General features: G+C 48.7%; 1 long non-coding RNA gene across 1 annotated transcript; it reads right to left on the bottom strand.

Moving 5' to 3' along the window:
* Positions 1 to 2,488: 2,488 nt before the first annotated feature.
* LOC146894559 (uncharacterized) lies at positions 2,489 to 25,383 on the bottom strand. Its single transcript, XR_015001529.2, has 3 exons — positions 25,234 to 25,383; positions 22,425 to 22,992; positions 2,489 to 3,448 (listed from the first exon to the last, which is right to left on the bottom strand). It is a non-coding gene; the product is annotated as an uncharacterized LOC146894559 (long non-coding RNA).

Raw genomic sequence — 25,383 nt, 5'->3', positions numbered from 1 at the left:
TTGCACGGCAAGCACTTTATGTACTGTGGCGCCATGGCCCCAGCTCCTTACCCCCAGTTCTCTAAAATGGAATGTTGTAAAAATCTCGAAACATTCGATCCACAGATGCAGTATAGCGGACCATCATTCTTTTCATGATACAGATAAGGGGAACCAAGGTTCTCTGAAGAACCAAACCCTTGCCAAACACTGGAAAGTTAACAACAAGAGTCTGTTCAAGTACAGCCTTGAACCGGAGCTGTCTAAAGCCCAGGAACAAATGCTGCTTTGTGCACACGTGGATTCAGAGGTCAGAATGGCAACATGTACTCACTTCTTGCTCTGTGATATCCTTCCCATCCTCTGGTTTGTTTCTTAAAATTAATATATTTGGGACAGGGTAGCAAATGTGTACTCTGGTGCTCATGTAACCTCTGGTGGAGGTCAAAGGGCAAGTTGTTGGAGTACCATGTGGGACCCCGGGATCAGATTTAGGTCCTTAGGCTTGGCAGCAAGCACCTCCGCCTGCTGAGCCACTTCACGAACCCCCATCCTTTGGTGCTTGGCAGAATTATGGCCCCCACGCTGAGACGCCACTTTTCTACCTCCGCCAGCGCTGGCTTTGTAGAGCCATTTCTGTTATTTCTATACTAAACTTCAAAAAGCTTTCTGTGTTTTGGATGTTTATCGTTTCTGGACCCAGTGGCAAGCAGACATTTATCCACAGAAAGCCTGGAGTTTAATGAAGCTTTTGTACTGCAAATATGTTCATGGGCTGGAAATAGAATAAACCCTTGGGCGTGTCTTCTCATCAACCCCCTTCGTCCCACCCCCATACAAGCCCTCGCTTATCCGGTGTCTCTGCCAGCACTCCCTCTGATCTCCTCCTCTCCCAGTAACTGGAAGGGCTCAACAAACACCGAGTCCCCACTTCAGCTGACAGTGCGGCAGGAGAGGTTCTGTGGCTTGTAGGAAAGCTTATGGGAGATGGAGGTGTCATTTGCTAGGAGTAGTGAGACAGCCGCCTTCTCTAATTTGAGCCTGAGTTTAACTGTGCATGAAGTAAGGAGAAACTGAGAGAGCTTAACAAAGACCACTGCCGAGGTGTGACACCTCATGCTCACAGCACCCCATGATAAAAGAGAGTGTGGGCTGTCTGGTCCACAGTTTCCTTGAGTATCTTCCTCAGGTGACTTGCCTCACAATGACAAAAGGGCTGCCTGTACCACCTGTGGCCCCTGAAGAGAGGCACCTGTTTCTGAGCTAAGCAGAGCTAACAAAATGGTTGCTTCAAGCCAGCTCTGCTCTGACCGAAGCTGCACCGATTCCCTCGCACACAAGAGCAGATTTCTAACTGATTGCCCTCACCCAGAGTTACCTGAGCTGGTCCCCAGCACTGGGGATTTAAGATTTCCCAAGCTGCTTTGGAACAATGAGGCCAGCCCCAAGAACTGGAACCACAGTCAGGCCTGCTCCAGGGGTGGTTACTACACACTGAACCGAAGCCCAGACCTGTCTCAAGAACTGTGAGGTTCTGTACCACTCTCTGTTGGCATCTAATTTCTACCCGAGCGCATGGCTTTGCGGAGGTTTCCTCCTGCTGTTTCTCGCCACCGCCTGGGCTTCATTCCACCACCAACTTCAGATCTTCTGGAACCTTCCGGGAATCTGTGGGCAAGGAGGTGTGGAAGGCCAGGAGCAGGGCACCGCTGGCTTGTGATATCTTCCTGAGTGCAGTCTCTCTACCTGCAGGGCTGCCCCTATCCACATTAATCCAGCTTTTCAAAGTGCAGGAGTATGTGGCCGGCTGTGGAAGCCTAGCTGTCTGTGTGAAATAGGCTCCTACCCATTAATACCACCACTTCTCAGTGCCCAGAGTGAGCCACAGCCATCTCATGTATGTTCTAGGCATATCCCATTGTGTACAAACATTATGTGTATGTATCAAATCCTCCTTCATACATAGGAATTATGACATAAGCATGCTTGTTGGGGGAATAAACAGATTCCTAAAAGGAGCAGGGGCTCTGATTACACAAGGCTGAAGGGATGAAGGTTGCCTTGCTTACACCACCAGAGACTGTCAGTCTGAGAAACAGAACCCATAGGAGTGATTTTGTTTTTGTCTTTGTGTGTGTGTGTGTGTGGCGTATGTAGGTGTTTGTGTGTAGAAGTACAGGTGCCTGTACCACGGCGCATGTGTGGCAGTCAGAGCACAGCCTAGGTCTCAGCCCTGGCTTTCCATTTTGCTTGAGACGGGGTCTTTCCCTTGTTTTGTTGTTGGTCCTTATGCCAGGCTAGCTGGGGACACTTGAGTCTCCACCTCTTATCTCACCGAAGGAGCCCATGATTACAGACACACAGTGCCGGCTGGCTTTCATGTGGGCTCTGGGGATTCAAACTCAGGTCCTTTACCCACTGAGCCATCTCCCCAGCTCTCAGATGATTTAATAGAGAGATTTTACTTTACTTTTCATTAAACTATGACCAAATAGAAAATACACTTGACAAAGGCAGGAAACAAGTTATGAGATAAAATAGTAATTCACAGGGCTGAACAGCAGTGCATTGAACAGCATGGCCATGAACAGAAATTCAGTCTTGATAACTCATATATTAGAATTTAAATGACACAGTCTGAACTATACACACAACAGCCAGGAAAATAACCTCACATAAGAACGAACATAAGCGTGCCTCACCTAGTATCATCGTATTATTTCTTTTCGTAATTAAAAACATACATTTTTGCTTTGCCTGCACATCCCAGGCAAAGCTACAGGTCAGGCAGAGAATTTTACATAAAACGGAGAGATTTTAGTGCAGAGAATCAAAGGCCAGAAAGACAAAGTGGCCCTTGAGAACACGGATAGGCAGTGTCCCCGAAAGAGCAGCGTCCCTCTCCTTCAGGAAGGAACAAAGGAAGCAACCTGGTGTTTCGAGAACTTGGAAGCTTACAAAAGAGCCTGGAACTAGGGAGACAGTTCAGCTGGGGAAGTGTTTGCTGTGAGAGGACGGGGACTTGAGTCTGATCCCCAGAGTTTGTGTGAAAAGGCCTGGGCATGGCAGCACAGGGTTGTTATCCCAGCTCTAGGGAGATGGAGCCAGGTGGATCCCTGTGACCTGATGGGAAAGCCCCAGGTCACTGAGAGACCCTGTCTCCAGAAGGCAGAAAGCACTCTTGAGGGATGACCCCTGAGGTTGTCCTCTGACCCCCACACACAGAAGCACACATGTGCACAACTCCCCCACAAACGCACACTCACATGTACACACACACTGACACTCACATGTACGCACACACTCACATGTACACACACACAGGAAATGGCCGAGCAGAGCACTAGAACTTGTAGGAAGAATGGATGTGCACACTGCTGCTGACGTGTCTTGGGTACTTGCTGGACTTGGTTCAGAAAATGGGGTCATCTGTGGCTGCTGGGTTGACAAAAGTCTGGCTGAGGTGATCCTGTAAGGCACAGAAAGCAAATGTCTTAGACACAGTCCCTCTTTCTCCTGCCTCCCACTGTCTTCCTCCTTGAGACTCACAGGGAAGCTCTGACTCCCTCCCAGGAAACCCCTCCCCAAAGCAGAGTGTAGGAACCACGGGCAGACCCAGAGATCCCACTTAAAGTTTACTAAATGGAGGTTTGTGCAAGCTCGAGAAAAAGGCCCTTCTGGTAGAATGGGGTCATGCTGGAGTGTGTGCATGGGAGCAGAGAAAGGAGCTGAACCTTGGGCTCAGTAGGAGGATGGGGACTGGATGCTAGCCCCCTAACTGACTTCTGGACAAGACGAGCTAGTATACAGGATACCACCTGTGTAGTCAAGGGTTCTGACTTCATCTCTCCAACTACATGTGTGCACATGGAAACACAGTATGAGCAAATCTGCCATATGTGTGACTGACTATAGATAAATATACAGGGATGGCTAATGCCTATTATAGAAGGAAGCTGGCCATACTGCTGTCCTATTTCCTGCCCTTCTGGCTTTGGATAGTGTATCGAGAGGCATCTGCGCCCCTGGTGTGTCTATAACTCTTCTCAGCTAGAACCAGGAGCTCAGATGTACAGTCTGCAGATAAAGGTAAATGAACCTAGGCCAGGAGCCATTTCTGAGGGTCTTGTGCTGAGGGACAGGGCGGGAGGTGGGAGAAAATTTCAAACAGATGCTAGAGAAGTTTGGGGGCAGCACTTTCAGAATCTTCAGAATAGACTTTCAGGTAGAATGAACATCTAGAAGTGACCTAGTGACAATCATGATGCTAACAATAGACTTAGATGAGCCTTTCTAGAACAAGGCTCAGAGAACAGAGAGCTCCTAGCAGGAATCCAGGGAACTCAGAGCTAGAGAGATGACTCAATGGCTACTCTTCCAGGTGACCCAAGTTTGGTTCCCAGCTCACAACTGCCTGTACCTCTAGCTTCAGGGAATCTGGCACCCTCTTCTGACTCCATGGGTACATGTAGACACAGACACACACAGGCACACACACCCACATACACACACATATACTGATAGAAATATTTTTTAAAAATCCAGGAACTCCTGGGAGATATTCATGAATGAAAGTGAGAAGGCAGGCCCCAGAAGAAGGTATCTGGCATGTAGGAGGGCTGTACCACGAGTCCACACAGCGGTCACTCCTTGGCCATTGGTGTTGTAGAAAGAGGTGGAACCTTGAGGCAGGCAGTGTGCTGAAGGCCGAGGGCTGAGCTGGAAGTCTCCATGGAGACAGCTGGAGGATTGTGGGTCAGCTGTGAGGAAGTCTGAGTAGTGTGCTGCACTGCACACACCGGTGATGAGGAGGAAGAGGGTGGCACTAGCTCTACCCGCTGGCTACCACCCCAAGATAATGCTTTGCTTGTAATTCTGGTCCTCCCCAAGTATCCCCATCCCATGGTGCTGACATCCAACCCCAAAGCTCCAGACTGAATCCCCAGGGCTCTTCTTGGCCCATCCTCTTCCTCTTCTCCTCACACAGCAATCCATCAGCAGGACGTATTGGATCTACCTCCAAAACATATCCGGAGTCTGCCCATTTCTCTCTACTCCCCAGGGTCTACTTCTCCCGACCTGTACTCTCCCCTCCCTACATCTCTCTACTCTACTCCATCACTGGTCCAGTCATCCTGCTGCTTCTTGTCAACTGTCACTGTTCCCAGACTCTTTCAACTCTGCTTTCCCAGCCAAGCCTGTTCTCTACCACAGCCAGAATGACCTCAGAAGACCAATATAAACAAAGGTTTGTAACCACTTCCTTTTCCTTCTCTTTATCTCTCTCTCTCTCTCTCTCTCTCTCTCTCTCTCTCTCTCTCTCTGTGTGTGTGTGTGTGTGTGTGTGTGTGTGTGTGTGCTTATTTTGCTCATAGTTTTATAGAGTTTGGTCTATGATTGCTTGGTGCCATGTGCTTGGATTGGACATCATGGAGGCGGGAGCATATAGGGAAGAAGACTGGTCACCTCAAGGCAGACAGAAGCAGAGAGAGCAACTCACATCATGGCAGAGAGAAAGCCGAATGGAGCCCTTAATGGTTTCTTGTTGGCTTAAAGTCTCACTCCTTACTACGAATGCAGACGTCCATGATTTGATTGGCATTGTCTCCTGCCTCTATTTTTCACCACTCCCCGTGTTCTAGCTGTGCTAGCTCACACTCGATTCCTTGGCCACGTCAGGCTCACGCTTGCCCTTGCCCTTGCAGTAGCTGTTGTTTCTGTCTGGAATGACCATCCCCCGAAATGGCCATGGCTGATCTTTCTTGCCATCCAAGTCCAGCTCGCAGTCACTTGCTTATCCAGGCCTTCCTTCCCTGGTCAAGGAATACTTTATACTCTCTCTGTTTCTTGTCCCTTTCTCTGTGTCTTTCTCTCTGTCTGTCTGTATGAATGTGTTCAGGGTTGGCTGGTAGGCAATCTCCAGGTTAGGGTTAGGGTTAGGGTACTTGTCTCTGCAGCAGGCTTTCCCTAGAACTGGGATTATAAACCCACATCATCATGCCTGGGTGTGTATGTATGTAAGTATGTATGTATGTATGTATTTAATGGGTTCTGGAAATCAAACTCCGGTCCTGGTAATTGTAAGACGAGGACTTTTACAATTGAACCTTCTCCCCAGCCCCTGGCTGCTTCATTTTTATATAGAGATAACTAGTCCAACCTGAAGCCAAGGCTCAGATCCCTTTTTCCAGTCTGGAGGACTGTCTGCAAAATGATCAAATACTTTGTGGCCTGGCATGACACGGTAGTGAGTGCCCCTCCAGGATCCCAGGGTTCTCTGGAGACCTAGCTGGCCAGGCTATAGCATGTTCCTAGTCAGTCCTGAGTAAAAGGAGCCCAAGAGCATAGAATTCAGCCTGCTTCTGCAAGTGGATTCATTGCCACGAGGACGGCACCAACTAACTACGCACCACCAAATGTGCAATTACACCAGAAGCTGCCCAGCCCTCAGCAGAACAATGAAGAAAAATTTGGTTCCTTGGTCTACCAGCCCAGGGCAAGTAGAAACCAACATGAGGTTGGAAATAGTTTTTTATGTGTGTATTTTCTTGGGCCATTAAAAGAGATAGACAAGCTTTGAGTGGTCTGAAGCAAACCACCATCCAATTTACAAGTAGTTATTGGGTTCTGGCTGCGGCCCAGTTGTCAGAGGCCGTGGGCAAGTTTGGGGCAGCTGCGGTGTGATGAGGTCTCTCTGATCATGAAGCTGATTTGGAGATCAGGAATGCGGCTAATACAGAGAGCCAGGCTTGCCTTAGGCTGTGTGTTGGGGTGTTCCTATACAAACTCTCTGAAGATGGAACAGTTTGTGGTAGTCAGACCAAGGGTTTGGATGGGCAACAAGAGAATTTCAAGGAAGCCAAACAGAAGCCAAGGCTTTCCACTGGCGATGGACATGGAAGGGGTCCAGTCCTCGGATGGGGAGCAGTGACATAATGGCCATCCACTCCTTCCTCTGGCCAGATCTACTTTTCTGCCTCTGCTGTCCCCCACTATTTCCCTCCCCTACTAGAGAGTGCTTAGCCTTGCCTCCCCAGCCCATAGGCACCCTACCTGGAGGATGTGTGATTATCTCCTGCAAACACACAGCAGAGGCAGTCCCTTGGCTGCCAAGCACATTGGCGCTTTAGAGCTACAGCTTGGAAAGAGCCCACAGTTGGTGTTTGAGCCTCCCGCCTCACGAGTGCCTTTGGAGGAGGCAGGAAGCGCGGCCTAGAGAGACGGAGGGGGTGAAAGTGCAAAAGCACAGGCTGTCTTTGGAGCCAGCCTGGGGGAGCTTGAGAGCAGTTCTGTGTATGGAGAACAAACGCCAGAGTGAGGCAGGCGGGGAGTCAGCGCCTGCTAATTCCGAGTTAATTTTGAATTGCCTTGAAAATCACCACGCAGCATCCAGTTCTGCCTTCGTTGGTCGAAGAAAGCAGCTGCTTTTTTCTTCTTCTTCAGGACTTGCTTCCCCCCAGCAGTGAGGCCAATTAGGCAGAACAGCAGTGGATGCTGAAGTTGGTCTAATTTCTCAGCGAAAGGTCAGGCGAATTGTCTGTTGGGAGCTAACAGGCACAGGGCACGCTATGGGAGGTGCCGTTTCTTCTGCCTGCTCCTGCCTGCGCCCGTTAATGCCTCTTTGGCATCTTTAAAGATGGTCTCCTAGGTGGCCTTTGTGACAAGCTGAGACCCCCTTCATCCTAACCAGCAGTGTTTCTGTACCTTAGGGATGACACCAGACAGGGACAATATGGTCCCTTTGCCTGAGGAGTGTCATGGGTGTAGGAGTCTTCCCACACCCACCCAGATTCTCTGTAACATAGATTTCTCTCTGTGGCTTCAGCAGCCCGGGGTTGGCTGAGCAGCACAGTTTCAGTGGCGTCTGCCCCTCCTTGTTTGTCTTGTAAAGAGCCTATGTCAGGACGGCTTTCTGAAAAGCTACCTACAATGTCTCTGGGTCCATAGACACCTTTGCATCTAACACAGCCGGTGGTTTGGAAAATGGGCCTCTGTGGCTTGGGGCCTTCGTAGGTCTGTGTCGAACAAGCAGTAGGTTGGCAGGATGCCAACTGCCCGAGAAGAGGGACTTGGTTGATCCCAGGATGGGCACAACACGGCAAAACCGTTATTTCAAAACTGTCAAGTGGTTCCTATCGGCAGAGGTGTGGACTTTCATTCCGAGGGCAGCTGCGCCCTGTGCATCGCGGGAACTCCTGTTGGGTCGAGAAGTGAGTCCACTCCCACTGTTCTGGGAAGAACTGTGGATGTTTGAGGCTGTGAATGTTTTTGATGGGCAGGCGCGAGACCAAGCTGTGTGCAAGCTGATGCCAGCGTGAGCCTGCTCCTGTCTCCTTCCACCTCTCTCTTCGTTCGTTGCTTCCAATGGCATTCTGCTTGCCGCTCACATCTCTTCTGACAAGCAGGGTCCTGGTCTGACCTCCTGGGTACCCATGTCTTTTTACTCCCCTTCCAAGAGCTGCTCTAGGCTTACCAAAGAAAGGTTCAAGGAACGCAGTTTGTTCTGGTTCCCCCTCATGGAGTCTCAGGCTTGATTGATATTGTCTTTGGTCCTTAGCATAGCGACTGCTCAGATGAGGACATAACTGGCTCACCCAGGCCCCTACAGGAGGCCACATGAGACAGAGGTTATTGTCCCCATCAGCTTTAACTGTCAACATGACACAGCCTGGAGTTACCTGAGAAAGAAGCCTCAGTTGAGGGATTGTCAAGACCATACTGGCCTTGCATTATCTGTGTGGGTTGTTTTGATTGTCACTTGATGGAGAAGTGTCCAGCCCAGCATGGATGGTACGACCTCATGGGTAAGTGGTCCTAGACTGTCTAAGAGAGCCAGCTAAACACAAGCTGGTGAGCGAGCCAGCAGCGTTCGTCCCTGGTTTCTGCTGCAAGGCCCCACTTGAGCTCCCGCCCAGAACTTCCCTCAGTGATGGACTATAACCTGTAAGACTTTTCCTCCTCTAAGTTGCTTTTGGTCAGTGGTTTTTTTTTTTTTGTTTGTTTGTTTGTTTTCCACATCAACAGAAAGAAAACCGCAACAGGGGCTTATAAGGATCTATGCATTAAAAATGATCTCAGTTGAATGTGGTGCCTCACACCTATAATGCCAGCATTTGGAAGGGCTAAGACAGGAACACTGCTGCTATTTGAAGCCAGCCTCAATTAGATGGTATGTTTGAGCCGACCTTGGGCTCCAGAGCAGGACCCTCTCTCAAAAAGCGGGAAAACAAAAAGCAAGAGAAAAAACAAAATAAAAAGAATGCACTTGTCTTGCACCTGAACCACCTGGGCTGAAGGTCTGATTATGGGCCGAAGAAACCCAGGCAAGGGTGACATGGTGCCTCCTCGAAGCAGCAACTGAAGCAGTCGTATCTTCTACCTGAACTTGTGTCCTTGAAGGGGCAAGGAAGGGACATCTGTAATTGTCTTTCAGAACACTCCTGGAGTATTCATCAAAAACAAAAGCTCACTGTTGAGACTGTCCCAAGCCATGGCCTTTGATTTAAGCCATGCTGGATATGCCAACCCCCAGGTTAGGTGTGCCAGCCCCCATGCTGGGTGTGTCAGTCCCTTACACTTAGCTCTAACTGTTGTTTATCCCCATTCTTCTTGATCATAGCTCCTGTTTCTTTCATACAAAACAAGAATCCAAAATACCCATCCCAGCTCTTTCTCTTAGTCTTTGTCCAGTTGCTCCTTAAGACTGGAAGTTGTCACCTGGCTAAGGGGGTGACAAGAAGAACCAGTTGGATGATCTGCCATCAGGCTGGTTCCTAAAGCACCCAGCACTGCTCTGGACTCAGTTACTCCAACTGAACACCTTATCTCTTGGCTTCCCACCCATTGACAGACTACGTGGAAGGCCGATGACCCCTGCTAGAAATTGTGGAAGGTCCCACTTGGGTGTGTCCAACAATTTTTAATGATACTTTATTTCTGGGGACCATATGCAACCCTGGGACTGGGTAACTCTTAAGTAAAGCCAGTCATGAACTTGAAAATGCAATGTGTTGATCCTTGGGCACAGTCACAAGGACTCTTCAAGTATTTAAATCAAGTACAGAGCTCTCAGACAGTCTTGGTCATTTGGAGGAATTTCTGACTCATTGTCTATGACTACCCTGTTGTGTTAGCTAATTAGATGTCAACTTGACACACCGTAAAGTCATCTTAGAGAAGGGAACCTCAATAGAGAAAATGCCTCCATAAAATCAGGCTACAGGCAAGCCTGTCGGGCATTTTCTTTAATAGTGGTTGGCAGGTGAGGGTTCAGATCTCTGTGGGTGGTGCCATCCCTGGGCTGGTGGCCCTGGGTTCTAGCAGAAAGCAGGCTGAGAAAGCCATGGGAAATAAGCTAGTAAGCAGCTCCCCTCCATGGACTCTGCGTCAGCAGCCCCTGCCTCCAAGCTGCTGCCCTGTTTTGAGTTCCTGCCCTGATTTCTCTCCGTGATTGACTGTTACCTGAAAGTGTAAGCTGAAATAAAGCCTGTCCTTCCCAAGTTGCTTTGGTCATGGTGTTTCATCGCAGCAATAGGAACCCTGACTGGGACACCCGTGAAGAGTTTGCTCAATGACAGGGACGTCAAATAAGAAAAGGGTCATGACCCTCCTTGGTCTAGGCCCTAGCCAGCTCCTTTAGTACCATAGTCTTTCCCCTTGCAGGTCACAGGAAAGTCTAAATAGTTCATAATTCCTCTGCATCAGCACAGATAACTGTCTTGAACAACTGGGAAAAGTACAGAAAGAGGAAGGGGGCTTCTCCTGGCTTCCTTACTATCTATGGCTAGTCCAAGACTGGAAAAGCATGATGGAGGTCTTACCTGTCTTGAAGTCCTGTTGGAGTGGCCTTGATTAAGTATTATTGGAGACTTCTCAACAGACTTGGTCTTGCCTTATGCTGGTCAAATTAAAGTGGTTGATCAAGTGAGATAATCACGGGAAAAAAATACCCCAAGCCAAGACTGTAAAAGCAAGGGGCGGGTGTTGGCAGGCAATTCTCTGTAGGTCTTTTGAATGCCTGCATGTTCCCTGAGTGGTGGCGCTGACTGTCTTTGCTCCATACCATCTTTTCAAGGATGAATTACAAACTGATTTGGCAGACAGTGTCTCCCACCAAAGCCAAGGAGGACAGGCATAGGAAAGACCCACCTTTCCTCAGTGAGGGATGGGTACATGGTCTTTCTCTTCCTATGTAGCAATCCACTGTATGAACAGGTCATCTGGCCATTCTTGTGTGGTCTTGAGGGATTTGGGGCTTAGAGAGTTAATGCTGCTGGCTCTCCCCATGGGTAATGAACTTCTTTGATGACCTAGTATTCATATCTATCTATCTACCTATCTATCTATCTATCTATCTATCTTTGTCTTTTAAAGTATTTATTACTTATTGGTATGCGTCATTGCTATTTTTACCATTCTCTATATAAAAGGAATACTGTCTCGACTGGGGAGATGGCTCTGGGGTAAAGAGAAACTTGTCAAGCAAGCCTAAGACCCAGATTTGGATCCCAGGACCCATGTGAAAGCGGGGCACTTCAGCAGGAACATCTGTGATCCCGGGGTCCTGTGCAGGGATGTGAGAGGCAGAGCCAGGAGAATCAACAGACACTTGCAGGCCTGTAGCCTGGATTGAGCTGTCTCAAACCAAGTGGAGAGCTGAGGTGCCAACCCGGGAAGATTGTCTTCTAATCTCCACAAGAGCACTGTGGTACACACAAGTCCAATAACACACAAGAACATGCGCACACATACCTGACGTGGGGAGAGGGAAGGAGGGAGGGAGAAAGGGAGGGAGAAAGAAAGACTCTTGTTGACAGGCAACCTTCACAGCCAGTGTCGACTGTGCCAGAAATCTTGATCGGCTGCTTCAGGCGGACTTCAGAGGGGATCTTTTCCTGTCTGTCCGCCTAGCCTGTCTCAGTTCATCACAAATGTGTCTCTGGCCTGGATCGACCCTGAACTTGGCATATTTACAAATCTTCCCCATCATGTGTTACAGAAGCTAGAAACACAGAAGACTGGAGCCTTCGCCTTTACGATGATGGGCTGGTTTGTAGTTTGGGGTACCATCCAGAATGCTGGTCTGCCCACTGTGTGTGTCCACCCTACACACAGATCTGTGAGGATGGCTGGGTTTTATTACTACTATCTTCATTGCTATAGCCCCCATTTCCCCCTTCTGCCAATCAGGGTAACTGTAGTTTTTCCTTCTAAGGAGCTGGCTGGGAACAAATAGGCTCAGTACAAGCCAGCTCCAATAAAGTCACCCTTGTTATTGTCATCCCGTTATTCTCCTCAATGTCCTTCCTCACGGTGCCCACCTTGACTTGCCCTTTGTAAGGCTTGCTTTCCTCTTAACAGCCTGTCTATAAACCAAGTCTCTCTCTTCTACACTGAAATTGGCCAATTTACATGACACCCTTCACCACGGTCGGTCTCTGGATGTGTCTCTAATCTAATCAGACTAATTTCAATTTCCTGGATTTAATTACTTTTAATTCAATTAATTTAGAATGCAGTACACAAGGTGATTAATTAGGAGATGTTACTGGGGGACTCCGAAGGTGAATTGTTGTGCTTAAGGGTTTAAATATTATTGTAGCTGCAGCCAGCAGTTGTCCCTTCACTCAGGAGACCTTGAGAGTGGTAGAGTTGGAAGAAACCATGTGAGTCAGAGACTCATACTGAAGCCTCCTGCAAGATGGTGTGGTGTGGGAGAATTGTCTGTATTCTGTCAATCATGTATTTTAATAAAACGCTGATTGGCCAGGTAGGAAGTACAGGCAGGTCAACTGGACAGGAAGTAGAGGCAGGGCGATGAGCATAGGAGTATTCTGGAAAGCAGGAAGCTCCCTCCGGCACTCCTGCGCAGACCACCGAAGCAGCAACATGTAAGCTGACAACTGAAAAAGGTACCAAGCCATGTGGCTAACATAGATAAGGATAATGGGGTAACATAAGTTATAAGAGCTAATAAGTAGCCTGACCTAATGGGCCAATCAGCTTTATAACTTATAGAGATCTCTGTGTGATTGATTTTCTCTGGGACTTGCTGGCTGTGGGGTACTGGACGGTAACAGATACCCCAACAAGCCGGCCCTCAAGCTACAATGGTGTAGAACTCTTCCACTGTAGTGTATCCCGCAAGTCTCAGGAGAGACAAAGAAGACCCAGTGGCCAGTGGCCAGCAAGTGGGCACTTGACCGTACGAGGTGAGCACAACATTGTCTTTCAACAGAAAGGTTTACAACAGTTGGCAAACAAGCTGCAGGGCTCCCTATGAGCTGTCCCATACTTCCATGATTTCTTTATACATATTGATGGAGCACCTGTAATGATGTGAATCTGTCTCTGTCTGTCTGTCCATCTGTCTCTCTCTCCATATGTGTGTGTGTGTACTTGTGTACGTATCTGTAGAGACCAGAAGTGGGAGTCATATCCCTTGGAGCTAAAGGTGTTTGACAGACTTGTTAGGAGGACACTGGGAACTGAACTCCAGTCTTTTTGTTTGTTGGTTTGTTTGTTTTTTGAGATAGGGTTTCTCTGTGAAATAGTCTTGGCTGTCCTGGAACTCTCTCTGGAGACCAAGTTCTGTGCCTTGAACTCACAGAGGTCCGCCTGCCTCTGCCTCCCGAGTCCTGGGATTAAAGGCGTGGGCCACCACCACCCAGCTCCGAACTCCTGTCTTAATGCAGTTGTCTGACAGGCACCTGACTTCTCAGGAGGATGCTAGGATATGAACTCCAGTCTTCATGATTGCACAGAGAGTGCTCTTAACCAGAGAAGCCATTTCTCCAGCCCTCTATCTTATGTTCTGAGACAGGATCTGTTGCTGAATCTTCAGGTCATACTTGGGCTAGTCTGGCTAGCTAAGGAGACCCTGGGATCCACCTCTCTTCACCCTCTCCCCTGAAGAGCTGAGATAGAGATATGTACCACAACACCCATTTTGGTTTTAAATGTGGGTAACAATAATCTGAATGCAGGTCTTCATGCCACTGAGCCAGCTCCTGGTCCCATCAGTAACAGTGTTAGTAAGGTATTTTCTGTGCGCTTTTTATATTACTAATTCATCTTATTATCGTAAGACCTAAGTATAATCAAGTGTCATTTATGACAGGAACATGTTCTGAGAAACATGTCATTAGGTGGTTTGGTCACTGTATGAACATCTGTGAGTATGGTTACACAAGCAAAGATGGCCTTGGTGTCTCTAGGTGATAGAAACCACAGGGATCCCTGTCATAAGTGTGGTCTGTTGGAACTAAAAGATCATTCTGCTGAGCATGGAGTTACTACTCTACTGTCCAGATGAGGGAAGCTGGGCTCAGGACTGATGCTGGCAGGGTGTCTTAGCTAGCATTCAGTAAGTTCAGGTTGTGACAGGCAGTTGGGTAGGGCAATTAGATCTAAGCATTTAGTTAATGATTTTTCCTCTTGCATTTCTGAGCGATGACGGCACTGACAATATTTAGAGTCCTAACTTTGGGCCAAGTATAGCCAAAGATATGACCTTTCTAGGCGTTACCTTGTCCTGTAGTGACTTGGAATGTGGCTTTCTTTTTCTTGTTCACTGAGAGGAACCCATCTGGTGCTTCCCCATAGTTCACCTGGGGAGCCTGACCCTGAAGGCCAAGGTGAGCCATTCTCTCTGCACTTGTCTCAAAGGGGCCATGTATTCTGCTCACCAGCCAGGACTTTGGACTGTAGTCTTGGTGAGTTCTGAGAGGCAGATCTAGGCTGACCCCCTACTTTGATCTAGACCCTCCTAAACTGAGCAAGACCCTGCACCCTGAGAAAACAGTCTCCCTAAAATGTGACTCCAATTCCAAGGTCCTACATGAACCAAATGAGCTCTGTGGGTATGTGTAGGGCTCTTGTCACTGTTGTCCTAGAGTGTTGGGCCATGATCCAAGTAAGGAAAGAAGCCAGCATGGGGTGGGCCATGACCTTCTGCTGTATGAGCCGTGCCTAACAGGCCTGGCCCCTCGGCCAGGAGAAGGAATGACACAGGCAGCCTTTAACATATGCTCTTTGAGTGGATGAAGGACAGCAGGTGGAACTCACAGGGAGACTCTGTGAAAAACCAAATGGACATTTCAGCATAGAGGTGGCCATTGCCGGGAGTTTTCTCTGTAAAGCTGCTTGGTAATAATTTACTCGCTTGGATTTTCCTTTCTGGGTTTTTCTTTTTTTTTTCTTTCCTTGTCTGTCTATTCAATCTTTAAGATGTAACTAAAGCAAAATTTCCTTCAGTAGGGCTTCCCTATAAACCCCACCTCTTGGCCCCTACTCTGGGCCAGGTCTGCTGTGGTCCCATAATGCTCTGGGTTTATTTTTGTTATTGTACTCGAGGTGCCCTGCAGTGACCTGCTGATGAGCCGGGCTCTTTCATATTCTGTCCCTGTGCCTCCATCACCTGGCAAGATCCACGTGGTTACTCCTGATTGAGGCATGGGGAACCTGTAGCCCTTCATGATTGAGGACCATACTCATGCGACCAAAAAGAGACGAAGATGACTGACCTGGTGCCTGAGACCAAAGCCCATGAGCTCATCACCTGAATTTTACAGGGGCCCCATATTCTGTCACTTATGAAGACTTGGGCTTCTGTGAGATTTGGATGTGACAGTATTAGGTACTGTGTATGAGATTTGGGTGTTCTGTATCACAAGACAATACTTGGGACAGTAATATTATTGTAAAGAGAACTAGCTTGCTTAGATCATAGTTTCAGAGGGTTATTTGTTTATTGGCGGGTCTCATGATTCTCAGGCTGGTCTTGAATGTGCCGTCATACCTGGTTTACAAGGCCCTGAAGACTGAGCCCAGGGCTTCATACATACTGGATAAGCACTCTACCAACTAAGCTACATTCCCTGTCCAATGGTTTGAAGAACAAGATTCTGGAGGACAGCTGAAGAGGTCACTCTGTTAACAAAGTGCCCACTGCACAGGCATGAGGACCTGAGTTTGAATCCCTTGCACCCATGTAAGAAGTCAGGTATGGCTGTGTACACCTGTAACCTCAGTGTTGGTGGTGCAGAAACAGGCAGATTCCCGGAGATCATTGTCTGGCCAGTCCAGCTAAATCAAATAGCTCTAGGTTCAAGGGAGATGCTAGGCATCAACTTCTGGCCTCCATGTGCACATGCTCACATGCACACATGAGCACAAATGTGCATATATACCACACGTGCACACTATATACACACACAGTAAATAAATAAAATGTCCAAGATCAGGTGGGCCCTATCAGTTTTCTAGTGAGAATAGCAGACAGTAGCTTATCTCTGTGTATGTGTGTGTGTGTGAGTGTGTAAGAGTGTGTGTGAGAGTGTGTGACAGTGTGTGTATGTATGTGAGAGTGTGTGTGTGATAATGTGTGTGTGCATGTATGTGTGTGTGTGTGTGTATGTGTGTGTGTGTGTGTGTGTGAGCTTTCATTACTGAACATGAAGTCAGAGAAGGAAATTGGTACCCTACAGTCCCTTCTGAAGACATACTATCAGCATCCAAATGTTGTCTCACTAGGCCCTGCCTCCCAAAGTTCCTCCACCAGCTGATTGGCCACTATGGAGCTCAAGACGCCCTCACAATGGGAACTTATGGATCTGCTTAGATGGTACACAGACCATAGTGTCAACCGTTGTGTCTGGGGCAATAACCCTGGGGAGTGGCACCAGGTCCTTCTTTGGAGCCAGGTCAATCCGACAGCTTGTGGCATGGCATGTACATAATCAGATAACCACCAAGTCTGCCCCAGCAGCAGGCTGGCACTCTACTCAATGCAAGGTCCTAGGGAAGGCATGAAGCTTCAAAACCAGAGCAGTCAAAGGCCCTGCCGCTCCCCACCCTCAGGGCTCCTTTGAGTCCAGGCCAAAGCCCCTCTTAACACCCTTTTTCTTCCATTTTACAAAGGTGAGGAGAGTCTAGGCCTGAGGTTTTAAGACTGAATCTCACTTCTATTAAGATGGCTGTTGGCCCCAAAAGATTAACTCGCCCCGTAGCCTTCCCCCTTGAAAGCTGATCCGAGTGGAAAAATGGAGTTGAAAATCCCCCTTCCTTCCCCTCACACCTCAGCAGATTAAGGGAGGCCTGACACTGAGTTGCAGGGATTTATGGGAGTGCGCAGCGCTGGCTTTTAAATGCTCACTCCCTCTTTGCGAGGTTGGCAGTGCTGCCTCCCATAAATCCTCCCTCTCTGGGATGTCTTAGGCTCTCCTCGCCAGCGATGCGGAGGCCTGCAACACCTTTTCCGTGCAGTAGCCTGTGAAAATATTGAAGTCGGGCCCAGAAAAACACCAGCCCAGAAAGGGGGAAGCTTTGATGTTTGCGAGTTCTTTTTTCTTTCTTTTTTTTTTTCAGACAGTCCTTGCCAAATCTTCATTTTTCTAGTTTACAAGGAAAGGGATTCTGGCCATCTGTCGGCTGTCAACCCATGTTTGTTTGGATGAGGATTTTATTTTATTTTTTCCTCCCCATCTAGCACTCCTGTTCTTACAAGTAGTTTATTGGACTTCATAAATGTCAGCTTTTTGCATGCATTCTGTAAGCAGCTTACAATTTAGTGTTTAATCAAAATTGAGCAGTCAGCGTCTGTAATCAATCGGGAGTGGGAGTAACGAGGAGCTAGAAGCTGAGAGTGCCCCAGGACCGTGGTTTATGCCTCCCAACTGTCTCCATTAGGATTTAGTTCTTGAAGGCGCGGGGGTGGTGGAGTGATTTGGGGGAAACAGCACATCCTGGGCTCCTACTGTGTGCTGTTTTGTGAATGTGTTTCTCACTGCTTGCCAAAACCATACCGCCCCACAAACCATCAACCCACATTCTGTGGCTTAAAAAAAAAAGTCGACTTTTTTTTTTTTTTTTTTTAACTCCTTGACCAACAAGAGAGCAGAAAGCGAGAGATCTCTCTGGTCTCACCTAAACTGTTTATATGCCTGGGCATAGGCTAGCTGTGGGGTGACTTTGCTTGGCCTCCTGTAGTCCAAGCTCCACTCCCCAGGTCTCTCACCCTCCAGCAGGCACAATAGGTTTTTTTCTTCATGGTGACTGCTGCAGATGCAGAGGCGGGGAAGGGGGGAGAGCACAGCCACCAGAACACTTTCCCCAGTTCCTACCACAGTGGTAAACATCTCTTTGGCCAAAGCAAGTAACATGGCCAGCTCTGAATGAAAGAGGGTGTGCCTTAGCCCCTGCAGACCACTGTAACCAACTGCCCTAAGCTGAATCCTTATGAAGAACACAAATTTGTGTTCATTGTTCTGGAGGTCGAGAACTCCAAGACTGAGGGGCACGCCCTTGGTGTCTGAAGAGGACCTGCTTACTGAGTCAGAGACATCATTTTCTTTCTTTATCTTTGCATAATAGAAGGGACCGTGCTGTTCTCTAAGGCATCTTTGAGTGTTTGTGTGTGTGTTTACATGTCTGCATGTCTCTGTGTGATGCACAGGTGTGTGCAAACATATGGGAGTCTCAGGTTGACATTCAATATCTTTGGTGGTTGTTGTACACCCTTTTTTAAGAGACAGGACCTCTCATTGGCCTGGGGTTCACCAGTTTGGCTAGACTTGCAGGATGGTGAGGCCCAGGGATCCCTCGTCTCTGCCTTCCCTGGCAGTACAGCTGGGTACTGCCACACTCAGCTTTTTAGAAGGTCCTAGGGTTTGACCTCAGGTCCTCCAACACTTTCCTGGCTGAGTAGTCTCCCCATAGATGCTCTCTTTCCATGACGGCACTGGTCTCCTTGGGAGGCCCGCATCCTCATGAGCCAGTTATCTCCCAAAGTCTCCCTTCTGTTAACACCATTGTGTTGAATATTCGCTTTCAGCATATGAATCCTGAGGGGGAAGATTTCGAAACCTTATCCAGGAAATGCTGCCATCCCCTTAGAGGGAGAGGCAGGGAAGAGTCACAGGCAAAGGCTTAGAGATGGGTGTGCAAGAACCAGGGTCTTGAATGCCACCAGTCTGTCTCAGCCAGGCAGCTCTCTCATTGCTACCACGCCGCTGTCCAGATGGAGAAGTGCCGAGAAGCAGCCATTTGCTGGGTTTCTCAGCAATCAGCAGTGAATCCAGGCTCTTTCTCAGCCCAACTTAGGCTGCCTCCTCTTGACTCTAAATCCACTTTTCAGGAGGAATGGGTGCAACGGAGCCTTTGACGTCAATTCCTCTCAGCTAAATGATGAAATGCGCCCAAGTAGGGGTGGGCACAGACGTCTGGCTCATTGTTGTCCCCCCCCCCCTGCGCCCGGCTCCTGTCTAGACCCCAGGGCAGCTGGAACTCATTGAAAGAGATTACCCTGCCTCTGGTCACTTCCACACCAAGCGCCCCAGTAGATTGTGTGGACTGAGGAACTGTATTGACAATGAAACTCAGGGTTTCCTAAGAACGTCAGAATCATAGATTCCAATGTCTAGGTAAAAGAGCCTGACATCTTAGCCCCATTTCCCTGTGTCCTCCTTCCTTGCTGAGCTGAAGAAAGTGCCCCGAACTAGAGGAGAATATCACTAGCCAGGGACAGCAGATGCTGCTGGACCAGTGAACCTGGGACACCAGTGGTGGCGGCGAAGGACTTGTGAGCAAAGGGGCAGTTCTGTTTCCTGCTCCGGCCCAGCTCTAATCCAAGAGTGTACTTCCTGTTTAAGAGAATGCTTGAGTAGCCATAGGTGAAGCTCCCGTGAGCAAGCGGGTGCTCCTAAGAACTATATTGGCCAGGTCACCCCCTACCGAGCCTCTTTGACCTTGGCTTTATGTCCCTCCTTCTACCACTGTGCCTTCATTCTCCAGAACCCCCTAGTCCACCGTTCCATCCCAAGCTTGCTGAGGACAGCTGTGTGTCAGAGAAAGCCAGCTGGCCTGGTTGGGCTCTACTTGACGGCTGCTTATTTCTGGGTACTGTTAAGAAACCTCCTTTGGCCTCAGTTTCTTCCGTGGTAAAATGAGGTAACGTAGGTCACAGTGTGGTTGATGTAAAAATTGTACGTCACACCCAGGAGGAGGTCTTGCGCGGGGATATTCCATTCTCATTCTTTCCTATCCTTGCCCTCACTGTCTGACCTCCTCCCGGCCCCTGTCTATTTGAATCTCCACAGCACTTTCTAGCCCTTCAATAATTCAGCGTTAATGTTTTATTAAGCAGAGGCTTCCTAATGGGCTGTTATTGACCTGGCAAAGAGCCAATATCCCCCTGTGGGACTCTTTGGACTCTGATGGGAGATTACTGATGAGGAGCTGCTGGGATGGTGCCCTCTGGCTGCGAGGGCGTGGCCAGTTCCTAGCTATCCCTCTTGTGCCTCTGGAGGCCTTCTGACCTCTTGAATCTGCTTCTGCAAAAATGGCGTTTGCATTACCCCGGCTAAGGTGTCTATGAATATGGAATCTGTGTGCGGGAAGCTGCAGTTCCTCTCTACTTCATGCCCTGTGTCTGGAGCGCTCGCGCCAGCCCTAGTGCTGGGAGAGGGAATTGTGTAATTGGCCTCTCTGTGGTACCTACTACCCAGGAAGGCCCCCAGGAGTGCTCACACTGCCTTAAAAGTCACCACCACATTCTCTTCTCAGTGTCTCTGATAGCAACTCCACTCCTAAGAAGCCTCTGTAGGAAAAGAAATACCTCTAGGGTAGCCAGGGAGCCTCTGAAGGCTGATGACCAGGAGGCAGAGAGACGTGGAGGGAGCTCCGAGAAGAGGGAGGATTCCTGGTTTTTGTTTTTGTTTTTGTTTTTTTTTTCCTGACTTCTGTGATTCTCGATGTGGCCTTGGAGGGAGCCACTTCCATCTCTGGGCTTTTGCTTTCTCCATGATGTACTGAGCTCTTAGCATGGGGACTGAAGATGGGTCCCACTACTCGGTGCACTGGCTACAGTTGCTCAGATTACTGCTGAGTCCTAATTTCTACAAACGTGTGACCAGATGGATGACATTTCTTGAGAGATGTGGCGGCACAGGGACATGGCTGCAATGATGAGGCACACCTGCTAGATTGGATGCTGATCAGGCCTGCTCAGTAAACCACGGAAGGGTCGGTTCTCTCAGTCTTTATACAGCGTCTCTGAGCAGCCTGGACCGGAGAGGTCTCCGTTTGCTGGCCTTCATGGTCCCTGCAGCCTAGCGCTGGCTGACATTTTCTCACTGCCTCTTGCTGACCCTGGGCATGCCCTTGAAGCCCTTACCTCTGATGCTCCAAAGCTTCAACTCACTCTGTAGCCCCTCCTCCTCTTTCTTCCGTCTCTCTTAGTCCTGGCTGGCACTTAAGCGCTGCTCCAAAGCTCCCTCCTCCAGCAAGTCTTCCCAAGTGTCTTACCCCAAACTCACCCCCGAGGCTCTGTGCTTCCTTAGTCCTTCCTTCAGTGTACCCCCGAGGCTCTGTGCTTCCTTAGTCCTTCCTTCAGTGTCTGCCCACTGTCATAGCCAAGGCTAACCCTTTGGACCAGCTCCCAGCCTCGTCACTCTGTGTCAGGATGACTCACCTCCACATAGCTGCTGAAGCTGCCTCCATTTCCTGGGTGCTTTGTCCTTTCCTGAGCCCATGGTGAAAGCGCTTCATGACATAAGACTCAGTTCATGTGCCCAGGACTAGGAAGGGTTCGCTGTGTTCATGTGTTACAGGGTCCTGTGATCCTGAGTTATTTGTTTCTGAGGTCATAGTGTTCCTCATGGGGCCTGGCACGTATAGAGTGCTCAGTAAACTTGGCGTTGAGGAGCATTCTCTCATGAATCTATCACAGGACCTACCGGAGGCTAGGCCTGGGACCTGTGTGTTCATAGGGTAGTTATTCAAAGACTAGTTTATTGAAACTGAAGCAGGGCCTTGCCACTGGCTCAGTTGGGGAAATTGTTTCTGTGGTGAATGTGTGTGTACGTACGTATTGTGGATGTGTATAAATGGATACATTTATGTGCAAGTATTCTGTGTGTACACATGATTGGATAATTACATATGTAGGCCTGTGTATATATGAATTTGTATGCATATGCACATGTGTATAAGTATATATGTATGCGTATGTATGTGTATATGACTGTGTATGTATATATGAGTATATGTGTGTGCATGAGTGTGCCTATGTGTGTGCCTATGAGTGTGACTATATGTGGATAAGAGGGCATATACCTGTGCATGCACATACATGTATATGCACAAGTATGTCTGTACATATGTATGAGTATATGAGTGTATATGAGTACGTGAAAATGCCAGTGTACATGTGTGTTTATGTGTGCATGAATATGTCTCTGTGTGGACATATGTGTACAAATGTGCATGTGAGTGTATATGTGTGTATGTAATTGCAACTACATGTTCACATATGTGTGCATTCTCTATTGTCAAGATGCTGGGCATATGGCGGTCTCCTTTCTGTAAGGGAAGGTTTAGTCTTAGAACCATCATGCTTCTTCCTTGCCACACAGAGATTTCCTCCTTGGCATTAGATTGCCACTCACCAGTTGCAGAGTCAAACACAGGAGTTCCTGGAGAGCAGGCACTGTGTGGTCAAGAAAGGAGATGGAGTTTTTGCAGGAAGCCCAGCATGGGTGCACAGACCAGACTGTGTAGGCTTGGGCAGGTCTCTGCCATCTTAAGTCCCCTGGGCTTAAGATGGGCTTCCCATGTGCCTCTGTGTTCGGTGTTTGCAAAGCCCGGTTTACTTTTCGTAAACAACTAGCGTTTACGGCGTTTGCAGGAGAACGCCGAAGCATGGAGGACCTGTGTTGTCTTGGCTGCAGAGCAGGAGATGATGCTGAGTTGTCTTTAGTGCTGTGCTATTCCATTCATGGGACAACATCTCTCAGTGCTGCCCATTGGATGACACCTGAGAAGGCCTTTCACGCAGCATTCGGTCAACGGAGGCTGAGGTTATTGACGTCTGGTTCCACCCTCTTGATTTAGGGATGAGAAACCTAAGGTCCTATAGTAGCCGACTTAGTCCTGGCCAGTTGTAGAGATGCAAATTTTCATTTTTCCCTTATGCGAGGTATGTATGGAAAGTAGATAGAAGGAAGACCTGCTGTCCTGGTGGAAGTGAGACATAGAAAAAGGTGGGCTGCTTGGCAAGATGAGGACCTATGAGGATCCCCCCTCTCCCCACACTCCCAAGCCTCAGGGAGGCCAATCTCCTCATCTGGGGCTCTAGATCTGACGTCAGTGCCTGGTGACTCCCTCAAGGCCCTTCCTCACAGGTAAAGAGCTGGATTTGAACTCTGGTCTGTCTGAACGAAGCTTTGCTGCTCTTCTCTGCTTCTCCAGCCCAGAAATGGGGTTAAAAAAAATCAAGGCCCAAACTGTTAGCACCAGTTGTGTTAGGGTGAAGGTGAGCAGGCTGTTTGCGCCTCTCCTGGGGTAATCAAGGTAGCTCCTTGGGGGCCATAAAGGTGGGATGAGGTGTCTTAAGACACAGGCAGCCCTTGAAACATGAAGTGGCTGGGATGTTCCCTGGTGTACCAGGAAGCCAAGGGCAGTCGTTTCTCTTGGGCTACTTCACTACCTCACTACTACACTGGGTGACACCAACTCCCAAAGACCAGTCAGCATCATGGCTTTCAAATGACAGGGTGACCACAGAACCAGGGGTCTGGGAGCCAGGTGCCAGGGGAGCTAGGCAGAATATTGGCAAGTTTTTGGCTTTGTTTTTAAAATTCAGATGGAATTTAAAGATATATACTTTGTCCTAAATGTGCCCTTGCATGTGTCTACATGTGCACATGTGTGGGTACATGCATGGATGCTTATACTGGACCTTTAGGACCCTTACTATAGGAAGGACTGCTTAAGTCTGTACCAATGAGCCCTGCATGACCTTCTCCCTCATCTGAGGTGTCTGCATTCCTGAGCCAAAGAAGGAACTGGGGAAGTAGTTAGACATCCAGGTTCGTGTTTCTCAGGAATGACCTGCTTGGAGTTCCGAGACCTGCCCAAGGTCACCTGGTGACCAGGAGATTGGAGCTCCAGGTCCTAAGTCCCATGTCCGTCTCCACATGGACTCACACACATTCAGAGCATGCTCAGTCCACCCTTTCTGCCCACCTGACAGGTTGCTGGAAAACGTGACGTATAACTTGCCCCAGTGCACCTCTGACTCTCAGATCTGTCCTCACTCTTCGTGTGTCCTTCTAGATGTCTACACAAAAGGACAGACACATGAGGCTCGGTCTGGACTTGAACCAGACCTGTGTCAGGGTATTTCATGCTGGTCCGAACATGAGGAACTAGGGCTGGGTTCTGGGGTAATTAGAATCTAATTCTCAGATGATTGAGGAACCGGTCACAAGGCCACAACCAAAGTGAACAGTTGCGTCTCACTGCTCCAGCCTGGATGGAGTCTCTGGCGGGTGTCAAAGGGCTCTGTCTCTGGCCTCCTCTTAGTCAATACTTTTATCAGTAACTAGAAGGGATTTGAGGTGGGAAGAAACTATGAATATTTATGAGCCTCTTTTATGGTGTCTGACACAGGTCATTTCTTTGGCTCCCCACAGTTTGCCGCCTGTCTTACTCCTTCACAGACTGTGAAATGAAGACTGAGAGAGGGGAAGCAGGCAGGCTCTCATGGACACTGGAGGGCTGTGGGTTCAAAGGTAGAACTGCCCCAGTTCTCACTTGACACTAAGCTGTCCTATCACTGAGCAGGTAAGAGGGATGGACAACAGGTGAGGAGCTGAATCACATTAAAACAGGCCGCAATGGCTACACACAGAGACGGAAGGCAACAGAGACCTCCGCACATGCGTGACTTCAGAACACCCACCAGTTGTAGACAGGATGTGGGGTGGCTGGGTCAACAGCATAAGTAAAAAGGTGTTGGGTGTTAGAGGACAGGAAGCTCCATCTGAGTCATTGGTGTCAGGTGGCAGTCAACAAAGCTGCCTTCACTGTCACTTCCCTGAGAAGAGCCACCAAGAGTGAGAAAGGAGCCCCTCCCTAGTGGCTTGGGTCCTGGGAGCACAGCTCAGGCCTGGAAAAACCTCTGTGTGGCAGGGAGGGGCAGCCTGCAGGGGCCTAGGAAGGTGGGGTAAGGGGCTGCTGTAAACAACTTTGAGTCCCCCCTCCTCCCCTACCTGTGCAGTTACAGCCACTTCTTGATGACATCGGCCTTACATGCTTCGAGTATGCGCTATGCCCAGGGTTTTGAATTTTTATTGCTGTAACCTGAGTGCACACAAGAATTCCTTGTCACCCAGTTTTGACATGAAAATCGATTCCAAGTAGCACTAAAAGTAACCGAAAGGAAGTAAAAGTCACTCCAGTCTTCACACATACCTCAGAAAGATGAGAAGCCACAGGCTCCCTGCTGGGAGTCTCCTGCCACAATATTTTAGATCTTCTCTTGACACAGCCACTGTTTAGATACCCAGCATTCCCCTGACCCCCAGCCAACCTGACATGCTTTGTCTTTGATCCGTCCTCATC

The sequence above is a fragment of the Myodes glareolus genome, chromosome 4 (genome assembly GCF_982192425.1).
Source record: "Myodes glareolus chromosome 4, mMyoGla1.1, whole genome shotgun sequence".
NCBI lineage: Eukaryota > Metazoa > Chordata > Mammalia > Rodentia > Cricetidae > Myodes > Myodes glareolus.
This window is presented reverse-complemented; position numbering and strand designations above follow the sequence as displayed.